The sequence below is a fragment of the Helianthus annuus genome, chromosome 5, assembly GCF_002127325.2.
Source record: "Helianthus annuus cultivar XRQ/B chromosome 5, HanXRQr2.0-SUNRISE, whole genome shotgun sequence".
NCBI lineage: Eukaryota > Viridiplantae > Streptophyta > Magnoliopsida > Asterales > Asteraceae > Helianthus > Helianthus annuus.
Window position 1 is genome coordinate 59576908 of NC_035437.2, and position 7728 is coordinate 59584635.

Below are 7728 nucleotides of genomic sequence, written 5' to 3' on the forward strand. Positions count from 1 at the left end.
GACCTATTGTGTACGAATAGGGCAAAGTTAAGTACGAGAATTAATGTAGGATCTAAAGATCCTAGTGTCTATACTGCAGGGTACACTACCTGCTTGGGCGGCTGCAACTGCCGCAGCAACGAGAGCCTCTAGCTGGGCTTGAGTCATGGTAATTCGTGCGGCCATTGATCTTCACATCAAAGGCAACATAAGTGAGAAAGGTTCGCGAATAGTGCGATGACAGAAGAGTGTAAGCACATAAGTATTCTCATGCAATGACAAGTTGTGAGCAAAGTAATGTAAGCATACTACGAGCAAAGTTCTATGCAGTTCTAGCAAGCAGGTAACAAACATAAACCTTATTACCTAGGATGTCGAGTCTTGCACGTGGAGCGAAGCGTCGTTGTGGATCGTTGAGAGCACTGTTCTGGTTATAGTCTGGTTTTAATAAAAACGTTTTTCCCATATTAAAACCAAGTTCTCTATAACCAATGGCTCTGATACCAATCTGTCACACCCCCAAAATCCACCTGCGGAGTATCACCGCTTGGGAGCGTGACTGACCAGGATCAAGCCACCAATCATATCGAACATGTAAGTAATATCAAATATAATAAATGTAAACCAATCACTCAATATGATAGGTGTTTAAAACATAATCATAGTTTATAAGTATAGCGGAAGCATAAGTACGAAAGCCCAATTGTGTAACATAAGCTCAATAAGTTCAAAACATAATCCATGCTCCACAACGACCTGCTCCTCACTGTGCAAGCTCCATAAATATCTAACGACCTGCAAGGCATGTAACAGAGGATCAACAAACTAGTTGAGCGAGTTCACAGTTAACAGTTCAGTAATAGTACAGTGTGAGTAGTAGTATGTTCGTTCGTTATGTCATGTATCGTATTAGTTTCCATCGCGGCCTCCCAGGCAGGTATGCGAAGATATTAGGGGGATGATCATCCCGTATATTCTAGACTAGGTTTAGTTGTATCGCGGCCTACCAGGCAGGTGTGCGAAGATTAGTAAGTTACAGTTCGCGGCCTTCCAAAGGCAGGTGTGCGAAGTCAGTCATAATATCGCGGCCAACCCTTGGCAGGTGTGCGAAGATCAGTTCAATAAGTGTTACTAGTCTAGTAGTAGTTCTAACAGTGGAGTATGTACCATAGTTCATCAAATCACATCACTACGTTCCATTATAGACAAGTACCAGTAAATAATCAAATCCCATTCCCACCCTGGGAACCCCATGCCTTGGCTGTGTGAACTCACCTTGGTTTGCTCGGTATGCTATGCTCTAGGGTTTATCAAACGTCTAAGTCCGTTACACCCGACCTAGGATATGTTGCACATAATACGATGTGAGTGTTTGCATCAAATCAGGGTTTGCGAGTGATTGGTAACCAAGCAACTATGTTTAGTGTGTGTATTGTGTACATGATGATATCACATAGAATGGTCACGCATGCACGATCATACGATTGCGTTCAACATCATACAATCATATACATAGGATCATATACCACATAAGCAGATAAACAAAGTCGCGCAGCTCACGTTTCACGTAGGTGTCATTTACAGTCCGCACTATCATGGTTGTTCATATTGTACTTGACAGAGTTAACATACGTAACGAAAGTGATAAATTAACAGGGTTAGTAAGTTAACATATTCACAATTCAGACAAGTGTGTAGGGGGGGTTTCCCCTGTTTAAAAGTCGGATAGCATAAAGGGTTTTAAAAAAAACTTTCACCACATAGCTTACACATGAGAATTTCGGACCACAAGGGTGTTAAAAACTCGGGTAGGGGTGTGGGGGTGTTAAAACTAGGACAAAGAGTTTCATCAAAGAAACTCGGACCACATTAGATTCATGAAGTTCGGACATGGTTTCATGAGTTCGGACTCCCTTCCCCCATTAGCACAACCTCGGACCAACATTCAATTCATTAAACTAGGACATATGTTGGCCATTAAACTCGGATATATATATAAATCAATAAACTCGGACCATATGTTAATCTATAAACTCGGACCATATGATCATGATATATAGTTCAGACCCTTTTTAATTTCATAAAACCGATCCCTTTATTAATCGCTGAAATACATAAAATACATGGAATGGAAAAACAAAAGGCTAATGAGTTAAGTAATGTCGGCCACTACAAATCACCTCAAGAGGTGATTGGACCACTATAGCCGCCCAACTCTTTATTTGATTCAAAACTGAATTATAAGCATGTATACATATGATCACTACAGACAATAATTGCCGCCCATTCCTACCAATCACTTGCTTAATAATACTGAATTATCTTTATGGAACATTGTGTAGCCTAAAAACATATATATACTAGCCGACAATTACATAGTGCCTTCAACATTTCTATTGGACCAATTCTATGGCCAATCCTTTCCTTGGCCGACCACTCTTACCAATCACATAGCTCATAATATTGTTTCTATCATTATATATATATTTTATAATATTCTCACAAATATAAAACATGATAGCCGACCATTTATATGGCCCCCCCTTCGGTGTTATTGGACCAATAAAACGGTGGGTTTGACTAAGGTTAGGCTGAAATCATAAGTCACAAGCAAACCGTTTGTATCATCAGTGAGGTCATGTTTATTTACAAAATCGTATGCATCTTCAGAGACAATAAATACCAACAATCATTATGTCTAGGGTTTTCACATGCAATCACATAATATGTCATCTCACAAACAAGCTATCAATAGAACTTAAACAAAGGAATTTACTAACCAGCTATAACAGGTCGATCGGATATATGATGTTCTCCAGGGGATGTCTACTGCCGTCGTGATTCAAGAACTTTTAGGGTTTGGCGACTAATCTTTTTTTTTTATACGCAAAAGTGGGGAACAGGTTACTAAAATAGGTTGCTACTGGGCCAAAGCCCATTTTTTTTTTTTTTTTTTTTTGGCAATTAACAATGGACGAACACACACTAGAGTGTTTTCAGACATGGGGTGTTTTCGGGTGGGGCATTTGGGTTGGTGTGATTTCAGCCAAAAGTTTCATTTTTAATTATACTATAATAACATGAACATATATCACATATCAATCACAATAGGTTTAACATATTACAGACGTGCACTGTTGCGAAACAAACTTAAACAATTAACATGCAATAAATGCGAAGGAAATCTTGGAAATTCGAGTTGTCACAGTACTGGGGACTTCTTTCTTCGGCACTCGATAATCCTTTGATGTTACCAGCAGTTAAAGATAACTAACTGGTGGTTACCGATGTTGCCATGGAAGAAATTGCCTTCAAGGGAGTCTTAGTTATGTAACAACTGTCCAACTGAAGATCTGTTGATCCATCAGTTGTAGTTGCTGCTCCACTTGAACTACCACCGAGAGTTACTTGTAACTCAGGGGGTGTAACCTCCTCAGCTGTTGCTGGGTTAGCAGAGGCATGAACATCAGACCTAGTCACTTGTGGAGGTATGCTCTCAATAATAGGTGACAGAGAGGAACTGGTTTGTGTCTGTGCCATATCAACTGCATGCAACAGGGGTATTATTGATTGTGGTAATATGATTGGTGAGGGTATGGGTGTTGAAAGAGACATGTCCTTGTGATCAGGACTGTGGAAGATGGATCCGAGTGGATACAGAGCTTCATAATTTGGTGTCCCTGTGCTTACAACCTGATCCTTTTGTGAGGATGCAGGAGGAGTTTTAGGCTGGGGTTGAGATCTTTCTTCCATCTGCTGTGAGGAAATAGCAGCAGTGGTTTCTTGTGACTTTTGTGTTGTCACTGACATTGATTCTGGGATCTCATCTTCCAGAGTTGCCTTTGGTGTGGGTTTGGTGGGTTTTCTGGAAGTTTTTCTTTTGGTCTTTTTGGTGGCAGGTGTTGGTTTCAAAGTAGTGGGTGTGCTACTTTGATCACCTGGAGCAGTGGGCTCAGCAGTGGTTGCTTGAGGATCAGTAGCAGTTTCTAAAACCTGCTCAGCCTCCTTTGTTTTTAATTTTATTGGTGCCATCATTCTCGAAAATGTTTCAATTGTTAAGCAGTTTATTTTGAATGAGACACCTTGTTTGGGCAATTCTGCATCTTTCTCAACAAATTTTTGTTCAAAATAGTAGCTTAGAAATCTTGGAAAGAGCAGAAATGCTTTATTATCAACGTTCTTTACCAAATCATCAAATATTACCTGGGAGTAGTTATAGTTTTTATCATTTAAAATTGCATACCCCAGGCATTGGATTTAACGTTGGTATCTCATTAAAAGACGTTTTATTAGAAACACACATGAGCAGTGTGTGGAATAAAAATCTGGGTGCAGAAGGGAAGTAACCCTTTTGTAGGGTATCCCTATTTGGTTGTTCTGCATAGCCCCTGTTCATGAAATCCTTTACCAACTCGTCTTTTGTAAATGAGGTTTTTCCATTTAAATCATCGAGTTTAAAGGTTTCAGAGATGGATTTTGGTGAGATGTTTACCTTCTTACCCTGTATCGAGGAGTTGATGGCGGCGATGATATCTCCTTGTTTTTCAAGGGTGGCATTTTTCCAGAACTCTCTCTGGGTATCAAGGTAAATAGGAGCGTCTGCTGTTATCAAAGTTTTGTACTTTGATGTAGAAAGGATGTCAAGGATGGAGTCGAAGGTGTGGTTATCGGTAGGTTTTGTGAGTATACCTACATAGTTGTGTGGAGCTTTGTAGCGAATCTCCGGTGTTTCAGCGGCCATTTGAGTGGCATCTGCTGTTGTGGAGGAAGTTGATGGTTTTGATTTTGATTTCGACTTTGGTTTCGTCATTTTGGATGAAGAAGATCGAAGAAGTTTTTTGGAGTTATGAGAGGGAAACTGCTATGAGAAGAGAACTTTTGGAATTCAATTCGACAGTAAAACCCTGTTTGGATTTAATCAGGGTTTTATTTAGGGAAAAAGTGATTGCTGATGTGGCAGCGGTTATTTTGATCTGAAGGCTAAAAACTGACCACGTGTCAAACATCTGATAGAATGGTAAATAATGGAGGACAGTTGTTTTGACAACTACTGATGGATCAAGTATCAGTAGTTACAACGGTAATAAAATGAAACAGTGGGTGTAACAGTGGATGGAACAAAGATTTTAAACATCAGTGTTTTGGAGAACAGAGGTTGACACTTTAGCAGTGGACAGACTTTAGAGAGCAGATGTTAAGGCACAACAGCACTTTAGAAACAACAGTGGTAGAAGATAAAATTGGTTCAACAACTGATAGTGCAGTAGTATTTCAACTTTTTGACAAACAATGTTAGCATCTGCTTGTTCAGATGTAGAACTTGATTTTGCTTTGTGAAGGCACAATATCTTATCTAACATCTGTTGAGCATTTGAGATGCTATTCTTAACAAAATACATTTTAGATGTAAATTATCAAAGACTAAATTGTCAGCAGTTATCTACATGGATTTTTGTTCAAGGATTTGCCAAATGTCTATTATTTTAGACAATGGTTTAGCATCCCAGATGATGAAAACATTTCTACTAGAGCTGCTCATTTTGTGTCTAATTACTGGAACTAGAACATGAGTATCTCAGTAGTCTAAGTCAATTTGCAATCAATTTTTGATCTGTGAAAACCAAACTTGAGCTTAACATGACCTTGATATGTGTGTCATTTCCTTTTGATCAGTTTTAGGGATAGTAATTACACACAAAAATAAGGTAATTACATCCAGACCAGAGATGAATTTTTACTATAAAAAATGAGTAAAAGATCATAATATATTTTTTTTTAAAAATAAAATACATCTGGTTTTTATTTGAGAGGAAAACACCTTAACAAAAATCAAAGGAAGTTTTGAAAATAATCAAAAAGGATCCGACAATTTTCCAGTAAATTCATGATCATATTATTCTCAAGTTATTTTGACCATTGTTTGGGTCATTTTCTTGTCAATTGATTGTGAATTCCTTTTAAGCACCATCACTGAAGATGCTATTGTTACCAGAACAATTCCTGTATTGATGAATGCACGCAGTTGCAAAATGACCACTGATAATCTAACTTGAACCTCAAGAGTGTTTTATGCTTATACTCTTTTCTTTTGAGTTCAAAAGTTTTGAGATAGCAACACTTTGAGATTTGTTCATTTTTCTTTTCCCTTTTTACCCTTTTTATTCATATGTTCAGAAATACTCACTAGGAGATTATATTTTGAACATACTTTGTCCATAATCACTTTGAAGCAATGTTTTGAGAGATCTGACCATATTTGATCATGTTTTATTACAGATCTCACATTTACCTATGATTAGGACAGTTTTGACACCTTATTTTCTCAATGTGTTTTAGACAAAGTTGATTTGGACCTTTTGAAGGTACTCAACTTACCTTTGAGCACATGAGAAATTTTGACTAAAGTTGTATTCCCTCTTTTCTATGTCAGCAGTATTCTAGTGTTTTGGATGAACACGAGTTTTGCTGAACTGAGGTACATACTTTAGTGTTTATTGAGAACAACACAAATATCGACACAGCAATTGAAACCAATCTTGAAAAAATTGAACGATCCCATAATTTATCAGATATTTTATAGATCTGAAAACTTTGAGTGACATATGCATGAAAACACTTGTTGTGTGAGATTTGTGTGTCATATGACATCTTGGTTGATTTACAAAGTTTTTGAATAACCATTTTGACCATGATTCACTCGTTACTCTGTTTTTCAACTGAATACAACCAATCCTTTAGTATCAATAACTTTTGAGCTGAACTGTTATGTCAAATTGATTGTTAGATCGAATTTGACTGTCCAAGCTCTGATACCAATTGTTGGGATCTTGGGGCCATCATGATTATGTTTGTTTGTATAAAATGAACATTCAGAGTATATGAAATGATGTAAAGTGCAGCGGAAATGGATACAAACTTTGTAAACATAATCAAAGGAAAGTGTAGATAGATAAACTATTGCTGTTTCATTGAGTCAAAAGATTTACAATAGAAAGCAAATGATTACAGCAAGCTTACAATCTAAACTCCCCCTCAGCCTGATACACCAGAGTTGGTTGCACAAGATGAAAGGATTGAATTGAGGAGATAAACTCTCTCAAAACGAATGAAATATAATAGTACAGAATACTGTCATATTTATAGGCAAACCAAACTACTGATCTACCTCAGCTGACGTCACCATGATAGTGACATCTAACGACCTAACAAACTACAAATACTGTTCTATACAAACTACTGACATGTAACATCTGATAATCAGTAAAATGCAAAGCTAAGGAAAACTATTGTTTCACGTTCCACTGTTGTAGCCTGAGCACAGATGTTGAATCTTCAGTGCTTTCTTCAAAGGTGATCAGTCTTTGAGAGAGCAGTGCTTGAGTCTTCAGCAGTACTTAGGAAACAGCAGTAGATAGAGCATCAGTGTTTGTCTTCAGCAGTCGTTGGATAATCATCAGAGTTTGGTTTATCAGTTGTTGTAGTTGAGCAGCATTTGAGATCCATCAGCTGTTAGATAACCACTGTCAAGGGGAGAGCGTAGGATAAACTGCTGCTTATTGATGGTCCACTGATGGGATCCGGTTTTGGCTTTACATTATCTGTTCCTCTGTTAGGGTTCAATCCCAACACAACCACTGTTTGTCCCAGTCCAAACAGCTGTCACAAAACAGTTGAATCAAACATTTGTTCAAAGAGATGTTCAAGTGACTGATGCACCTCCTGCAAATCAAATCAGGAGAGGTAAAGGAC